Here is a 19,746-nt window from a genome sequence, read left to right as displayed (position 1 = left end):
TTTAATCTTTTTTATTGGACTCCACAATCATTTGTGTACACATATATTTGCAAGTATGTGTGTATATGTATGTTATATCCATGTACCCGTTTAGTGTGGGTGTAAAGGAAATTGGGTGTCATGCCTTAGGTTTATCAGTTGAAGACTACCCTGATATTAGAATTAAGTTCAGGCCAGGGCTTTGCATTTTTGTCAATTTTTAAGTCACCTTAAATGAACTAGGAAGAAATAAAAATATTTGAATTAAAAAAAAAATTAGTATTGCCTCACAGGATCATTGAAATTTACCTAAACTTATTGTCAAGTACTTAAAATTAAACAACTATTAATTGCATCCTGTAAATATAAACCTTTTAATAAGATTAAAATGTCCCTTTTGGCTTTCTTTGATAATAGTTAATACATAAATACATAAATTAATGGAAAATCAGTTTTCTCTTATATTTTGTTTTGTCTATTTGCTGCTATCACAAAAGGAATTATACAATCAAGAGTTTTTCTGACATTTGCGTTTGATCTTAAGCTTTTTATATTTGAAATAATAGTTAATTAAACACTTGTTTTCATAAGTTTTTTTGCTTCTGTGTTAAAAGGGACCTGACAATAAGAATTAGAGGAAGAAAAGTGTATTGGGGGACTTCGGGATTCAGAGGTCTCTGTCCACAGAGACAACTTGTCAGGGACTAGAAGGAAATTCTCCTTCAAAGAATAGCCTGACAGCCCCCTGGGAGACATCCTACCTGGGAGGCATCTCCCTGGAACATCCTGTGGTTATCAGGATCATCAGACATCTTGCAGCTGGCAGTTTTACCACCCACATCCAGCAATTGCTTCCCCATCCCCAGCATATAAATACCCCTGTGTGAACAATAAAAGTTTGCAGCTTGATCAGACTCCTGTCTTGCTGTCACCTTTTGTGTCTCTTGTCCCTTCATTTCTCCCCATCTAGGTTCGCTGCCCACTTTGATGTGTCCTGCCGGTCAGGACAACAACTGCTTTCATTGGGGCCTGAGGTGAGGCAGAACATTAGTTGCTGTGACATGGCATTAGGAAACAGAAGAGAGACTAAGCTCAACTTACAAAATATCTACCCCAAAGGCATGCCCAAATGATCCATCTCCTCCAACTACACTCACCTTGTCTACATTTAGCATATTTTGAGAGTAACAAAATAATTAGATTAAGGTTTCCATAACTCAATCATTTCTCCTTTAAATTATTTTTGCAATGTCTCACACATGAGGTTTTGGGGGATACCAAACATCAAAACCATAACAACACTGGACGGAAACCCCTCAAGATTCATCAGAAATATTATATGGATGAGAAGCAGATAACCTTCAGTTTAATTTTGTGTCAAATTCTAAAACATCTTAAATTATATATAAAATCAACTTAAAATAGATTAAAGGCTTAAACATCAGACTTGAAACAAAAGTTGCTATATGAAAAAATAGGGAAAATTGCCTACGATGTTGGTCTGCAGACAGATTTCTTGTATATGACCAAAAAAGTACAGACAACACAAGTAAAGGTAAAAAAAAAAAAAATGGATTAAAGCATTTTTTAAAAAGCAAAAACAAACTCCTGGGTAGCAAAAGAAACAAGTAATATAATAAAGAACTCTATGCATCTGGTAAGAGGATTATATCCAAAACATATAAGGAAAACCAACATGTCAATTTCAAGGATAAAAATAATCTAGTTAAAAGATGAATAGAGGACTTAAGAGCTATTTTGCTAAAGACACACAGACAACTAGCATACATAAGAAAAATGGTTATGACCACTAATCATCAGGGGAGTGCAAACTACATTATAACTAAAGTGAGATATCACATCTCACGTGCTCCAATGGCCCTTATCAAAAAGATGAAAAATAACAAATGTTGCCAAAGATGTAAAAACATTAGAATTAACACAATGAGAATGTAAACTAATACAGCCATTCTGCATATCATTATTGAAGTCTCTCAACAAAATAAAAATAGAACTATCACAGGATCTAGCAATTCCACTTCTGGGTAAGTATGCAAAGGAATGGAAATCAGTATGTCAAGGATGTATCTGCACTTCCATGTTTATTGGAGCTTTATTCAAAATAGCCAAGGTAAGGAATCAACCTGAGTATATGCCAATGGATAAATGGATAAATAAAGCATGGTACATTCAATTATGTGCTCCCTAATGACATTTTATGCAACAATAGATCACATATACAAATGTGATCTCATAAGATTATAATTAACCTGAAAAAATATAACCAATGAGAGGAAAGCTCAAGTTTTACTACATATGTATTATCCAGTTTTTTAAGCATCAATTATTGAATAAATAATTTTTCCAAATTTAAGTTCTTGGCAATTTTGTTGAGAATCAGCTAAAAATACATGCATTTATTTCTGAATTGTCTATATTTTTACATTATCTTATGTATTCATTTTTCTATCAGTGCTATGCTAAACCGTGAATGTAAATGTTCTTATCTCTACAATTAAAAGACACAGGATGATTTGATTTAAAAACAGAACCCAACAATAAGCTCCTTAAGAGAAACCCACCTCACTGATAAAGACATGCACAGAATGAAAGTGAAAGAGTAGAAAATTATATTCCACGCAAATAGAACTTGAAAGCAAGCAGAAGCATCTATTCTTAAATATACCAAAATAGATTCTAAAACCAAATATGTTAGAGGAATAATAGGAGGTCAGTACATATTGATTAATACATGTACCAAATATCGGAGCACTCAATTTTATAAAATAGGTGCTACTAGACATAAAAAGAGAGACAGTACACAATTCAGGAATAGTGGTTGACTTTATACTCTGCTATCTCCAACAGATAGATAATTCAGACAAAAAACATCAACAAAGAAACATCAGAGTTTAGTTACACTGTATATCAAATGATCTTAACATATATAAACAAAATGCCAATCAGCAACTGCAGAATACACATTCTATTTATCCGCACATGGGACTTTTTCCAAGATAGATCATATATTAAGATATAAATCAAGTCTTAACAAATTTAACAAAGTCACATTATTTCTTTCACCTTATTAGATCACAATGGAATAAAAGTAGAAATCAACAGCAAAAGAAACTATAGAAATTATAGAAACAAATGGAGATTAAAAAATATACTATTGAAAAAAAGAGGAAGTTTCTAGCAATAAGTGCCTGCATAAAAAGAAAAAGAAAAATTATCTCACTTAACCTAATTATGTATCTCAAGATGTTAGAAATCAAAAACAAACCAAACTCAATATTATTAGAAGGAAAGAAATAAGAAAGATCAGAAGTGTTAGGTACAGGACAAGCTGAATAAGTTGTCTGCAGGGCATGCCAAACAAAGTTAGCTGCAGGATGACCTGGCTTCTCAAACCCTCTGTCTGGTTCTTTATCACCTGTTTGCTTCAAGCCAAAATGCCCAAGCCCCCTCTCAAGGCTGAACACTCAACACCCCCTCTCAAGGCGGAGCACTTAACCCCCTTGTGTGCCAACAAGGCAGCTTGCAGACCCAGAGACCCTATTAGATTTTGGCTATAAAAACTCCTTCCTGCTGGGCCCCTCTCTCTCTTGCTCTCTCTGTCTCTCTTGCTCTTGCACTCTCTTTCTTCTTTCTCTCTCTCTCTCTCTCTCTCTCTCTCTCTCTCTCTCTCCCCTCTCTCTCTCTCTTTCTCCCTCTCTCTCTCTCCTTCTCTTTCTCTCTTTTCGCCTCTGTTTCACTGCTGCAATAAAGATCTCTTGGTTGCTCCAAGTGTTGTGGTCACTTTCCTTTCAAGAAGATTACAGAAAACTAATTGAAATAGAGACTAAAATAATAATGCAAAGGATCAATGAAACTGAAAGGCGAGTGACTCACCCAAGATGGAGATTATACCAAGAGATTTATTAAGGGGGCTGCCTGAAGGGGAAGAAAAGGAGAGGCAGAGAGGAGAGGAGGAGGGCAGAGAGAAGAGAGGAAGAACGAGAAAGAGAATAGAGGAGAGAAAGAAGAGGAAGAGTTAAGAGAGGAAGAGGGCAAAGAGCATGACCTTGCAAGCTTGGTTTAAGAAGGCAATGTGGTGGGTGCTGATTGGCAGGGTGACTCAGGAACATTGAGTGAACACTGTGCCCAAGGGGCACTGGTTGAGAAAACGTTTTAATTTGGCGCCCTTGCAAGATGCAAACTTAACTTCAGTGAGGAGTCTCCAACACACCCCACAGAAACAAAGTGTTGGTTCTTTAAAAAGATAAACATAATTTAGGGCTACAGCTATAGCTCAGTGGTAGAGTACTTGCCTAGCATGCACAAGGCCCTAATTTTAATATCCAGTACTACAAAGAAGAAAAAGAAGCAGAAGAAGGAGAAAGAGGAGAAGAAGAAGAGACAAATATTTAGCTAAGCTAACCAAGAGAAAGAGAAAGATAATACACAAGAATAAAAACAGAACTGAAAAGACATTACAGCATATACCACTGAACTTCAGAGAATCCTTAGGGAGCATGTTGAAAATCTAGATGTAATTGTAAGGTCCTTGCTTACCATCTGGATGACCATCTTAAGTGACAATCACCATTTTAAGAAAAATTTTGCTTTCCTGCCCAAGGTCATTTCTGAGAAAGGCTCACCACTCCCTCATACCAACCCTACCCTTCATGACACACATTAGAACCTGCCCTGCTCTAATCCTTGATCCGGCCCCCGTTTTGCCTCTCTCTGTCTATGGAGAGATGTGCCTTTATTTCTCAGCTCTGACAAATAAACTCTTGTGTGTGTCTCTGCTTGGTTTCCATCTTTCATTTCTCGCTCACATGTCTCCTGGTTCCTCACTTTCACCAATAATTTGGAAAAATTTAGAATGGGAAAATTTCTGGAAACTTGTGATCTACCAAAATTGAACAAAAAGGATCTAAATAGATCAATAACAAGTAATAGAATTAAAGCTGTAATAACCCCCCCCCAAAAAAAAAAACCCACATCTGGATAGATTCAGTGCTCAGTTATGAGACTTTTAAAGAAGAACTGACACCAGCAATACTCAAACTAAAGCCAGAATTAGAGAGGCAGTCAGTATAGGTAGGTCAGGTCAGATTAAGGAGGCCAATTTTGAGAAAGTCTGGGAAATATGAGACTGTCCCCTGAGGGATTGAAATGTTAATTCCTCCAGAGCCCTTCCTCCACCCTTATCTAGAACCTACCCCTGCTCCAATCAGTTGCCAAGGTAATCTGTCCCAGGAATTGCCCCTCCCTACAGGGAGCTATAAAGTTGTTAATTAATGTGTCCTGGGCTGCTCCATCCTGCCCTTCCCCCTTCAGCCCACTGGTTTCCCACCTTTTGGCCATCCCACCAAGCATTCCTGGGCCTAGTCACATAAGCAGGAAGGAGAAGATACAGGGAAGAGAACAGGAGAAAAAAGGAAGCATAGGAAATACAAAAAGGACAGAACACCTCACCTCTTGGAATACCAGGATACAAGCTATGGCCCCCTTCTCCCTCCTGGGAGAAGTCTATGTTAAATAAACCCTGCTTTATATGTTTGCCTCAGTGTGCTTCTCTAATGTGCAAACTTCAACATATGAGGAAGCAGAACTTGTCACCCATAACTGGCGGAATCAAGACTATTACATAAAATACAAAGGAAAAGTATGTACCCTTCCGAATTCATTCTACAAAGACACTATTATCCTGCTATCAAAACTTGAGCATACAAGCTAAAGGGAAACTAATGCCCAACATTCCTGGGAACAGCAGATGAAAAAATCTTCAATAAATTGATTCAAATTGATAAAACGGTACAATAAAAAGAACATACACCATATTCAGGCCAGTTTCATTTCAGGGATCCAAGGTTGTTTTAAAAATCTATAAATCAATATCCATCATACAATTCATGTGTAAAATTAAGGATAAAAATCACATGATCATCTCAAGAGATAAAGCAAAAGATTTTGATAAAACCCAGCATCTCTTCATTAAAAAAATTCTCAATAATTTAGGTATACAAAGATCATACCTCAATATGTATATGACAAGCCCATAGCCAACATAACACTAAATGGAGAAAACCTGAAACCATTTCCTCTAAGGTCAGGAATAATACAAGGGAGTCTACTCTTATCAGTCTTACTCAGTATGGTGCTTGAAATTTTAGCTAGAGCAGTTAGGCAAGAGAAAGAAATTAAAAATATTCAAATAAGAAAGGAAAAAAGTAAAACTTTTCCTGTTGCAGATGATTTAATTCTATACCTCCAGAAACCAAAGGACTTTGAAAGATTCTCAGAATGTTATGCTCGAGTTTGGGACCCCCAAAAGGCCACCAGATCCATGTAAGCAGCAAAGAGGCCTTTATTGCGAGATAGTTCAGTCCTCTGCACACACAGCAACTGGTGACGCTGAGACGCCCTGAGCCCAGGGTTTGCAGCAGTTTTATACACTCTTTGGGGAAAGCAGTGACTTTACATATATCATAGCATCTCTTAGTAAATCATCACATACCACGGGAAAATCATAAAACAACTCTAAAACATGATTAGCACATTCACTGGCAGGAACAAGTTGGGTAAAGGTGATTGGCTAGTACAAGAAGGGGATTCCTTTGAACTGATTGGTTTAAGCCATGAGGGGAGTATGTGCAGAACTATGTGTTTTCCCAACATGTTATCAACCACCATGAACTACTGGGAGGGTCATCTGGCATCCCAGGTATTTTCCCTGTCTCATGCTAATTGGTGGTTGCTAAGGGGTTGCTAGGAGTCCTCACCTAGTCTGACTGAGTCAGGGATACCTGGTGCAGCAGATCTCTCCTGTTACTTGTAGACAAACAACTCAGCAGGGTGGGTATGTGCCTAAGAGTGCTCTGTGGGTCTTTCCAAGGACAAGGGTCATGCCCCCTTCCTTGGACAGGCTTTGCTCTGAGGTAGAGGCTGGTTTCTCAAAAATGGAGTCACATCAGTTTCTCAAGAATGGATAAATAAATTCAGCAAAGTACATGATACAAAATTAACATACAAAAATAAGTAGCTTTTCTCAAAGTTAACAGGCTCATTGAGAAAGAAATCAGGATAGCAGTCCCATTTATAACAGCCTTTAAAAATAAAATATCTGGAATAAATCTAAGTAAAATATCACCACAATGAAAAATTATAATACAGAAAAGAAAAAAAAAGTAGACATTAGAATGTGGGGATACTTTGTGTTCTTGGATTTGGAGACTCAATACTATTAAATGGCCATAATTTGAAAATTGACTCATGTAAGACTGGAAAACGCCGCACCATACGACACAGATTACCGAAGAGTTTCCCACTTTATTACAAAAGGCTGTGTGTTTATATAGGTCTGAAGAGGGGTCACAGGGCCGAGGTAGATAACAAGTCATCCGTTTATTGGCAAGCTCTTCCATATGTCAGTTCTGGAACCCAAGAAGTGAATTCTTATTGGGGCTAAGGCTTCCCACCAACCGGGTTTGAACATTGGCGCCTGCGGGAACGTTTCGAGCCAGTGAAAGAAACAAAGAGGAGAAAGAGGGTGGTTAGGCGCCATGTTAGGGTTTTTTTTCTGGGGTGCTGCTGCCGTTATATGTTTTCCCAACATTCCTCCCTTTTTGTTTTCTTAGGAATTGGGGCGTCGTTAGACAGATCCGGTTGCTTCCTGCTGTTCGGGGGCAGCTTGGGGCCTAGAAGGGGAAGTGGAGGAATGTTTTTTTTTGGGGGGGCAGGTCTGGGTATATCATGGCAACCAGAAATAAAACCCAGTGACTATAGACAGCTACTTCCATAGGGGTGAAGTCTATGAAAGTTCCCTGAAACCACAAGTCTTCGATGGCATCGAACCAGTCCTGGATGGAGTGAAAGGGTAAAGTTTCTAAGCTGGAAAGCTTGAATGTAAAAGATTAGGTATTATTAAGTTCCTCTGTTACACCCAGAACTTGGAATTCCTGAGATAGTTAAAACAACGCCCTACTGGCCATTTAGCCTAGGGCCCTGTGCAGTTGTCACAGGGCCCAAACCAATCAGTTTGAATGTGTAACCCACTTACAAATGACCAATCACCCCCGCCCGACCTGTTCCCGCCAATCACGTCTCAGAGTTGTTGTTCAATTTCCCCGCGCCTCGTGAAGATTTGTTCTGATGTATGCAAAGCCCACCGCCCTCTCCAAAAAGTGTACTTAAGCTCCACCTGACCTCCGTTCTGGGCTCTGGGCTGCTCTCCCTTCTTGAGTAAGCACGGAGCCCCAGCGCGCTGGAATGGATCCCCAATAAATCCCCTTTTGCCAATTGCATGGAGTAAGTCTCTTGTGTGGTCTCTCCCTCCGACGCTCCGCCGGACCCCCCCCTTACAGGAGGAGATAGTTGGTATCAGCCACTGATCCTGTAGCAGAGACTCTAGGAAATACTGTAAGAGTTGCCTTGACATGGCGTCACCAGCACCTGAAGAAGATCAGAGCAAACAAAAGCAGGATGAAGATAAAAATTAAAGCAAATGTCAATTTTTTTATTTTTTTTTTTATTTTATTTTTTTTTATTGGTCGTTCATAACATTACATAGTTCTTAATACATCATATTACACGGTTTGATTCAAGTGGATTATGAACTCCCGCTTTTACCGTGTATACAAATTGCTATATCAATATGTCAATAAATGTCAATTTTTGGCAGAAGTTCCATGTCGGGGGACTGACAAAGAAAAGCAAAGGGCCATGAGGAGGCTTAAAAGGACATAAAGGCTCAAGAATCCAGGATGGCAGATTAAGAGGTTCTCTGGGTTAGTTGTCTCCCGCTGTCTGATGTCCGTTGCATTCCTTCGTGCCTGGTAGTGAGCTTCAGCAATGAGTGAGCTGTTCTCTTGAAGATGTTGGGGGTTCATTGGTCATCAGAGGCTGGTAGTACCTAAGCAGAAGCTGGTTGAAAGTTTGGTTAGAGATCTTCCGTAATTGGCCCTGTAGGAAGCGAAGCAGACAGGGCAGAAACAGACACATCAGGAAAAGGAGACATATGGGCCCTAAAAGAGGCAACAGCCACGATTGGAAGTGGGCTAAAAAGAAGGTGGCAAATGGGTTTTGGTTTGGTGGATTTTTCAAAGAGGTAGCCAAGTCGGTGAGCTTGACTACATTAGTTTCCACAAGGCCTTGATTCATTGATGTAGTAACAGCATTCTTCCCTCAAGAAGAGATAGGTTCCACCTTTTTCGGCTGTGAGTAAGTCTATAGCTCTTCGATTTTGAAAAGTAACTTGAGCCAAGGATGTGACCTGCCTTTGTAAAGATGCTAGAGATTCTGCTGTAGAAGTGAGTGCTTGTTCAAGTTTAGAACTTAAGCCTTGTACAGCCCATAAGGAGTGTCCTAGAGCTCCACCAGAAATTCCGGCTTACACCAGAAGAATGAGCCAGGTGGTGCATAGAGGGTGAAGTTAAAGGTGAAGTTAGAGTGGCAAACTTTGACTGGGAGACACCCAAGCCCAGGAGGCAGCGCCGGGGAATCACAGTATGGTTAGACTCCTCGGGTTCCCATAATGGAGCTTCGGGTGAAAGGGTTTGGAGAGAATGGCGGGCAGATGGAGTGGAGAAATTTGAGAGGACAGAGCCGAGAAGTTCAAGGGAACCGCTGCAAGCAAAGGTCGAGTCAGAGAGGCACATAAGTAGCAATCAGTTGGTGTAATGGTGGGGAGGGTTAGATTTAAGAAGGTTACAGTTTCAGTAAGTAGTCGTAGCCATGAATACTGTGGTGGACTCCTGACATTAGGCTCATATGGATCCTGTATGGAATCTAACAACTGCTGTTCGGAATGCTTTATGTCAGTAGAGATTATAGCTACTAAGGGCTGGGAGGGCTGGCGAGAAACTTTGAGTTTGGTGGGCCTTAGCATGGTGGAAATATGACTGTATGGGGTCCTATCCGGCAAGGTTTCACTGACTGAGAATGTAGCTCCAATTTAATTCCTGATTGTGCTGGAACAGAAGTAACAGATGGTGTAGGAGGACACAGGTCTGCGTATTTAATGCAATTGAAAAACCAGCCTCTACTTCAGAGCAAAGCCTGTCCAAGGAAGGGGGCATGACCCTTGTCCTTGGAAAGACCCACAGAGCACTCTTAGGCACATACCCACCCTGCTGAGTTGTTTAGCTGCATATAATAGGAGAGATCTGCTGCACCAGGTATCCCTGACTCTGTCAGGGTAGGTGGGGACCCATAGCAACCCTCTAGCAGCCACCAACCAGCATGAGATAGGGAAAATACCTGGGATGCCAGATGACCCTCCCAGTAGTTTATGGTGGTTGATAACATGTTGGGAAACTATGTAGTTCAGCCATATTCCCCTCATGGCCTAAACCAATCAGTTCAAAGAATCCCCCTCTTATACTAACCAATCACCCCTATCCAACTTGTTCTTGCCAGTGAATGTGCTAATCATGTTTTAGAGTTGTTTTATGATTTTCCCGCTGTGTGTGATGATTTGCTAAGAGATGCTATGATGTATGTGAAGTCCCTGCCTTCCCCAAAGAGTGTATAAAACTGCTGCAAACCCTGGGTTTGGGCCTCTCAGTTGCTGTGTGCGAGTGGAGGACCGAGCTCGCTCTCAATAAACACCACTTTGCTGCTTACATCGATCTTGGTCTCTGGTGGTCTTTTGGGGGTCCCGAATTCGAGCATAACAGTGTGTGTATGAATATCTTTATATGCATATATCTTTATATATATATATATATATATATATATATATATATATATATATATCTTCATATTTAAATATATATTCATATTTAAATATATATTTATATTTAAATATATATAGAGATAGATAGATAGATAGGATGCTAGGAAAAGTGAAGTCAGATAGGCAAGAGTCAGATCCAGAGAATGGAGGAATTTAAATTTTAATGCCTTCTGAGCCCTTTCTCTCCACCCTATCAAGATAACCTGCCCCCCCCCACCTGTTGCTAAGGTAACCTGTTCCAGGAATTGCCCCTCCCTACAGGGAGTTATAAACCTGTTAATATTATGTCCTGAGCTGCTCCATCCTGCCCTTCCCCCTTCAGCCCACCTGTTTTCCACCTTTTGGCCATCCCAGAGAGCATCTCCTAGTCCTAGACATTAGGAAGGAAGGAAAGTGATAAGGGGAAGAGAGCAGGAGAAGAAAGGAAGCCTAGGACATATAAAAAGGCAAAACACCCTCACTTCTTGGGATACCAGCTATGGCCCCCTTCTCCCTCATAGGAGAAGTCTATCTTATGCCTTTTGAAATAAAGCTTGCTTTATATGCTTGCCTCAGTGTGCTTCTCTAATGTTATACTTCAACATGTGAAGAAGCAGGACTCATCAGCGGTAACCAGTGATATCAAATGGAAGCCTTATCACAGTTTTTAGAATATAAATTACTACACCCACTATGAAAAATATTATGCAGATTCCTCAAAAAAAATGACAATATAATGACCATGTGATTTAACTACTTGACTTTGGGACATATATTTGAGGGAAAAGACATCATCCTACAAAAGAGGAATTTGCATAACCATGATTATTGTGGCACTATTCACAATAGATTGGATATGAAATCAGCCTAGGTTCCCAACAATAAATTAATGAATAAGAAAATATGCTATGTGTACACTATGGAGTATTATTTAGCCATAAAAATGAATGCAATTTTTGTATTTCTAGGAAAATAGATGAAACTGGAGGATAGCAGGTAACATGTGTTTTTTCTCGTATGTGGAAACAAAATCAAGCAAAAACAACAACAAAAAAAGACTATAAGGGAAGAAAAAAGGGACTGGGCAGGGTTGAGGGTAAAGAAGGAAGATTCTTTGAGAAGTTAGACATGATCAAGAAGGGAAGTTAGACATGATTAACTCATGATATTGAAAGGGTAAAGTTTCTAAGCTGGAAAGCTTGAATATAAAAGATTAGGTATTATTAAGTTCCTCTGTTACACCCAGATTCCTGAGATAGTTAAAACAACGCCCTACTGGCCATTTAGCCTAGGGCCCTGTGCAGTTTGTCACAGGGCCTGAACCAATCAGTTTGAATGTGTAACCCGCTTACGAATGACCAATCACCCCCGCCCAATCTGTTCCCGCCAATGAATGTGCCAATCACGTCTCAGAGTTGTTGTTCAATTTTCCCACGCCTCATGATGATTTGTTCTGATGTATGCAAAGCCCACCGCCCTCTCCAGAAAGTGTACTTAAGCTCTGCTTGAGCTCAGTGCTGGGCTCTGGGCTGCTCTCCCTTCTTGAGTGAGCACGGAGCCCCAGCACGGAGCCCCAGCGTGCTGGAATGGATCCCCAATAAATCCCCTTTTGCCAATTGCATGGAGTCAGTCTCTTGGGTGGTCTCTCCCTCTGACGTTTCGCTGTACCTTTACATTATATACATATATGTAAATGTCACAGTGAAATTCATGAATTTGTACTATTAGCATAGGAGGATAGTAAAAATAAAGGAAAATAACCATGGTTTTTTTATCATTTCAACCTGGGAATGAAATTATTATAGATTTTTATCCTTGAGGTTAATAGTAAATTTGAACTATTTATTGAAAAACCAGCCTCTATCTCAGAGCAAAGCCTGTCCAAGGAAGGGACATGGCCTTTGTACTTGGAAAAACCCACAGAGCACTCCCAGGCACATTCCCACCCTGCTAAGTTGTTTATCTACAAATAACAGGAGAGATCTGCTGCCCCAGGTGTCCCTGACTCAGTCAGGCTAGGTGGAGATCCATAGCAATCCCCTAGCAGCCACCAATCAGCATGAGACAGGGAAATACCTGGGATGCCAGGTGACCCTCCCAGTAGTTTATGGTGGTTGATAACATATTGGGAAACCATGTAGTTCAGCACATACACCCCTCTTGGCTCAAACCAATCAGTTCAAACCAATACCCCTTTTGTTCTGACCAATCACCCCTACCCAACTTGTTCCTGCCAGTGAATGTGATAATCATGTTTTAGAGTTGTTATTTGATTTTCCCTCGGTGTGTGATGATTTGCTATGATGTATGTGAAGTCCCTGCCCTCTCCAAAGAATGTATAAAACTGCTGCAAACCCTGGGCTCAGGGCCTCTCAGCATCACCAGTTGCTGTGTGTGCACGCGGAGGACCGAGCTAGCTTGCAATAAACACCTCTTTGCTGCTTACATCGATCTTGGGTCTCTGGTGGTCTTTGGGGGTCCTGAATTCGAGCATAACATTTATGATGTTTTCTGTGACACTAATTGTTTTGTCCTGTATCATAACCCTTAGAAATTAAACAGAGTTTGGCATCCTTAATAACAGATTGACACTACAAACATGTTACTTTATTTGGCTTTTTTCCTACAGTCTTTAAAATTACACACTATAAAAACCTTTTGATTAATTATAGACTTTTACAGTCATCATTAATTAAAAATTAAAATGTATATATTGGTAATTTACAAAATATTTTCAGTTATTATTTTGTTAGGTGAGCAGGCTTCCCTTCCCCCTCCCCTTTCATGGCAGCTGTGGGCAGGCCACCTGGCTGAAATGGTCAATCAGAAGCTGACATAGCAGCAAACCCCAATGACCATGGATTCCTGCAGGCTGAAGCAATTGTTCCTGTCATCTCACATTGACCCTGACCAACCTGGGACAGACACAGTCCCCCTAAACTCACCTCCACCAACCTGCTGTCAGTAGTTGCAAATTAGATTGCCCAGGCCCTCCTTCCTCCAGTTTTCCTTATTAGCATTGTTCTTGCCTTTCCTGCCCACGACTTCCCTGGCCCTCACCCTTTCTCAGATCGGTGAACCTCCCTGACAGTGTCGCCAATAAACCTTCTTTTGGTTCCTCATTCTTGTTCTGTGGTTTCTGATCTCACTTCCCATTCTGCTTTACATATGGTGTCAAAACCAGGAAGGAGTTTATGCCTTTCTCCTAGGGGTTGAGGCTGCTCCTCTCCACCACTGGAACAATCAGGGATCTCCAGACCACTTGCCCTCATCCTATCCAGCAGATGTGGGTTAAGTCCTTTCTTTTTGATCTGTCAACTCCCTCCTGATTGCAGGGACTGTCTGTAAGTCGCTACCAAGTCAGAGATTCCCCTCTGACCCTTCCAGCCCCCAGTGGACTGTAGAGACGTCTCAGTCCCTGACCAGACCACTCTATTCTCCGTTGAGCAGAGTAGGTAATTGGGACACCTTTTTCCTTCCTGCTCACCCAGGTGTGGAAACATCACAGGAAATACAGAGTCCACTCTGGAACTCAAAACTCCCTTGGGGGTGTTTATACATGAATTCTTCCAATTTGGGACTCTCTCAAGACTTATGCCATAAACAGCTCCTTTTCTATTCCACCGTGGCCTGGCCACAATACACTTTAGATAATGGCTCTAAATGGCCTCTTGAGGGGAATTTTGATTGTAAAATCCTCACTGATTTGGACCATTTCTGCCAACAGACAGAAAAGTGGTTAGAGGTTCCTTTTGGAACTTGTGCCCGCACCCCTCTTTCTGCTCTATCTGCTCCACTTTCCAAATCCTCCTTGCAAGTCCCCCTCTGCTCCTGACCCCACTCTGCTTACTGAACCTCCCTAGACACTCTCCTTACCACCCTCTAGACGCTCCTGTCTTGACCCTCCTTCTTATCTGGAACTGTTTCCACCTGAGTTAGACCACCCTCCCTCTCCTGTCTCTTCCCCATTAAGTGCCCACACTAGGCTCACCAAATGACCCAAGATCCTGAACTTCTCTGTCCTCTCCATGAGGTGGCAGGATCTGAGGGGTCATCTGGGTTTATGTCCCTTTTTCTCTACAAAAACCTCTCCAAATCAAAAAACACTTAGGCTCCTTTTCTGCTGACCCCACTATCTATATCAAAGAATTTAAATACCTTTCCCAAGCCTATGACCTTACTTTGCACAATGTCCAAGTCATCCTTACCTCCACCCTTACCCGGATGAGCACACTCCATCTGGATAGCTACATGGGACCATGCAGAGCAGGTCATTTGACTGATAGCATCATGCCTACAGGCGCAGCCGCAGTCCCTAACACAAATCCTGATTGGGACTATCAAAATGGAGAACAGGGCTGACACCGCCGTGCCCAGATGATACAATGTCTGCTGGAAGGCATGCAGAAAGGCAGTTTCTAATAAGACTGTTCATTTTAAAAAACTACCAGAAGTCACTCAGTGCCTGATGAGAACCCCGAAATGTTCCTTACCTGCTTAATGGAGGCCCTCGCTCTCTGTACTAGATTAGACCCTGAATCTCCCTCTGGGGTGACCCTTCTGGCCATTCATTTTATCACCCAGTCAGCCCCTGATATCAGAAAAAAGCCAAAGTGGGCTGAGGATGGTCCCCAAACCCCCATCTGAGATTTGGTGAAAATGGCCTTTAAAGTTTATAATGTCCGTGAGGAAACAGCTGAACACAGCTGTCAGGCCTGCTTACAGAAAAAGGTGGCACTCAGGACACAAGCCCTGGTTTCAGGTCTGCAGCCAGCTCCGGCCCCCACCAGGGCTCCCAGGGGTCCTCAGAAGTCTGCCCCACCCAGGGCCTGCTTCACAGGCAGACAAGAAGGCCACTGGGTCTGCCTGTGCCTAACCCACGGCCCCCCTCTTGGCCATACCCCAGCTACAAGGAGCTGGGAAATTGGAAGAGTGACTGTCCCCTGGCTGGTCCCTCCCTGGCTTCTCATCACGGGGGTATGGCCAGACAGGCAGTCCCTTCTCTTGAGCTTCTGGGACTGGCTGATGACTGAAGAAGCCCAGACTCAAGGATCCCCCCATAACCCTCCACGAGCCCAGGGCAACGCTCCTGGTAGTGGGTAAGTCCACTTCCTTCCTTGTGGACATGGAGCTATCTATTCTGTCTTGCCTGCCCACTCCTGGACTTTATATCCCTCCGAGATCTGGGTCATGGAGATGTAAGAGGGGTCCGGCGGAGCGTCGGAGGGAGAGACCACACAAGAGACTTACTCCATGCAATTGGCAAAAGGGGATTTATTGGGGATCCATTCCAGCGCGCTGGGACTCTGTGCTCACTCAAGAAGGGAGAGCAGCCCAGAGCCCCGAGCAGAGGTTCAAACAGAGCCTAAGTACACTTTTTGGGGAGGGCGGGAGGCTTTGCATACATCAGAACAAATCATCATGAGGCACGGGGAAATTGAACAACAACTCTGAAACGTGATTGGCACATTCATTGGCGGGCGAGGGTGATTGGTCATTCGTAAGCGGGTTACACATTCAAACTGGTCCAGGCCCTGTGAGGAACTGCACAGGGCCCTAGGCTAAATGGCCAGTAGGGTGTTGTCTTAACTATCTAAGGAATCTGGGTGTAACAGAGGAATTTAATCATACCTAATCTTTTACATTCAAGCTTTCCAGCTTAGAAACTTTACCCTTTCATTCCCCACTCCTTTTTCTGACTACTTTTAATCTTAAAAGTAATGAATCATAATTATTGGGTAGTCTCGTTTTTCATCTCTGTTAGTGGAGCACACTGCCTTCCGATTACCACGAGTTGTCCTGTGTTTCCTGGAATCGTTTTTAGCATGGCCTCCATTTTAGATTTCACTTGGTATTAGACCCCGATTTATCTAACTACACTGACTACCTAACTTTAAATCTGGCTTCATTCCCCCCTCTAATTTGGGAACTCCTTACTGCTGTGAGGAAGGGGGACGAAGATGATCTTTCTGGCTTCTTCAGGCTGAAAAGGGATGGTGTGGGGCAAGCAGTTTGGAGTCCCCCTTAAAAAATATCGGGTCTATTGAGTGGTCCATGCTAAAAGTCCAATTGAGAAGTAATAGTCTGGAGGGCCATTCGAGTGATAGGTGGTCTATAAGAGAAACAAGAATTCATTAGTACTGGAACCAGATTGATGCAGCAAGAAATGCCACAGCCCAGAAATATGCCAATGAGTATAATGGCCAAGACAAAGATCAACAATGTTTCCTATCAGGCAATACCAGGAACTAGGAGTTAAGATACTGTTTCCACGACAATGTTGCTGAGGACATGGCTTCTATCTGAGCATGTAATTCTTTAAGGAATTTGTCACATTGTCAAAAATGTCAGGGATGTCAACACAACAACTAACATTTAGGTTTACAGATGTCTTTTCCCTTAAGATATAGTCTAATAATTTAATGCCATCTGATCATGCAAAATCCTTTTACTGACCTCTGTGTCTAATAGAGAAATCTTTAATTCTGCTACTCAGGGCTGGATAACCATACTGGCAAACATCAAGCCTACCTGTGTTGGTTAGAAATAAAGGCCTTAGACTACAACTACTCTAACAGTCCCTTTGACAGTTATCAGGCATTTCTGTCTAAGAATCTCTTTTGTAGCCTCCAGTCTATTTATTATTATCATTTAAGATGTCCAGGAACAGCTGTGCTTTGGCTTTGACTATCTCTCTATCCTGTATGTGATAAATCCTTATCTTAAGTTAACCCAGGTTGTGAGTTCTTAAAGCAGTACTTCTTTAAAACATTAACAGGCAGTCCTTAGACCATCTAAAAGCAAACTACAAACAAAACTAACTAGGATAAAAACATATTTAGTTTATGTAATAGCTACCTGAATTCTGGCTGAGTTATACATTATAATCCCCTGTTTGAGGTCCTGGCAATCGTGTCAAAACCAACTTTTGGACACAACCTTAAATGCACTGAAATCTGGCCTACTTCTTCCATAGTCACTTTCACATGAGATGGGACATAGAGCCTTATCTCAAGTAAGGCGGGGCTCATCATAAGTCTTAAATACTATAGTTCTGAAGCTAATCTTTGCTTTTTAGACATCATTTTACAAAGTCTACATAAATTGTTGCTCAATCTTACATGAATATTAGCTAACACAATATAATATCACATCTAAAACATAAATTAAAGAAAGGCTGAAAACTTTTAACCTCTTGTAGGAAAGTAGCAAAGTACTTTTGTGTTTTACAATAAAACCTTTACCCAGATTAGGCTCTCATTAACTTAAAAATACATTTAAATTGTGTCTCAGTGTAGAAAGCAACATAGAACTTTACATATCTCACTGATAACAAGTCCAGTTACAAAACACATTTCCAGCATGTTTTTCTCTTTGAGCCTAAAATTACCATACAACTTTAGAACACCAGCTTGTAAAGCTTCTACCTTACAGACTTGTATACCTGGAAGATATGAACACATTAGTAACATCACAATTGCATTGATGATTTTATGCTAACCGAGTTTGGGCTTTTAAAGAAATAACATAGCACAATTCTCTAAAACAACAGCACTTGTTTAACCAGCTGTTTAATTTCTTAAAGATTATTTGCTCAAAAACTTACTTATAACCAACTTGCACAGACCTTTTTTATCACTTACTTAAACCCTCTTAATTACTTAAACTCTTATCCAGAAACACACTTTCCCTCTATTAAGTCCATACCTAGAAGTTTCTCTCTCTTTTTTTTATCTGTTAACCTCCTTCTGTTCACATTTTGAAACAATACCTGCAAACCTTTGAATCTAAGCAGATTATTTCATAGACATCAACATTTTATTAGGGCCTTTTTGAACACCTAGAAAAACTTATAAGCTTAATTTTAAAGACATCTTTATTTTTATCTGTTTACCCAATTTAAATTGAACCATTTGAATCACGTGAATTAAAGATATTTGGATCCATTTTTAATTTTTCATGAGTGCTCCTCATCTGTCATTTGTCATATCACTGCAGGATATATGGACATACACACATACAGACATACCGACATACAACACATAACAAGAGTGTGCACACATAATAGTGAAGGCCTTGTAGCTTTTCGCAGATGAAATCTCCATGCAATGTTTCAAAAAAAAAAAAAAAAACTCCAGTTGATCAAAAATAGAACTTATCAGAAAAACATTAACTTGTCTGTAGGAACAAAATCATGAGCTCAAAAATAAAGAGACAGAATCTAAGAAAAAAGCAAAAGTCCTAAAAAAATTAACCACCAGTAATTAGTAAATGCCATTCAGTTTACTTTTTGGTTTAATCTAGTTTGAGTTCAGGTAAGACATCTTTATTCTTTTTTTTTTTTTCCCTTGGGCCTCAGATCTGTCTCCTATTGAGCCTCAGGCTTCTTCTATTTGCATATCAACTCAAGTCCTGGCTGAATTCTGGAAGGACCTGGGAAGACCAGAATTCTGAACAGAAACTTTATGCCTAAGGCATTTTAACCATAAGTCACATTTTTTTTTTAATTTAAGATACAATTTACAAATTTTTATCTTTATATCTTTCTACACTAGAAAAACTTGCTCACACAGAACGGAAAATAGGATCCTTCTTGATAATATAAAAGCCACCATCAGAAGAAGTACCTTCAAGATCATTAAGCCACTTTCTTTGTTCTGAAGTTCCTAAAGTAGTACTAAATTGCCTGAAAAATTTTAAAAGAGAACCACACACTACCATATATATCCAAAATTAAGCTTTGAAAATTCCCAAGACTGTTGCTAATTAATGTCATTTCAATAAACCAGACCAACATTTTAATTCAACACTTTTTGTTAAATCTTACACACTGAGAGAAACAGATACCAAATCGTAATTTACTATCCTTGCCCAAATCAATGCACTGTATACCTAGTGAAATCTTCTTAGGCTATCCAGTTCAAAAATTGATGAGAAAATAAAACTGAATGATTGGGAGTTACTTGCCAACTTGGAAATAGAGTTTTTTTAAATTTTCTATCCTAAGTATCTAAGTTCTCTGGCATGGATTGTCTGAAACCACAAACTAGACAATTACC

The 19,746-nt window shown here is 40.6% G+C and overlaps 1 pseudogene; it reads right to left on the bottom strand.

Annotated features, from left to right (window-relative positions):
- Positions 1 to 14,926, bottom strand: part of LOC113197305 (small ribosomal subunit protein mS33 pseudogene) — an 88,306-nt pseudogene extending 73,380 nt beyond the window's left edge.
- Positions 14,927 to 19,746: the final 4,820 nt, after the last annotated feature.

Source organism: Urocitellus parryii, chromosome 9 (genome assembly GCF_045843805.1).
Source record: "Urocitellus parryii isolate mUroPar1 chromosome 9, mUroPar1.hap1, whole genome shotgun sequence".
NCBI classification, from domain to species: domain Eukaryota; kingdom Metazoa; phylum Chordata; class Mammalia; order Rodentia; family Sciuridae; genus Urocitellus; species Urocitellus parryii.
Note: the sequence above shows the minus strand (reverse complement) of the source record. Positions and strands in the feature narration are given on the sequence as shown.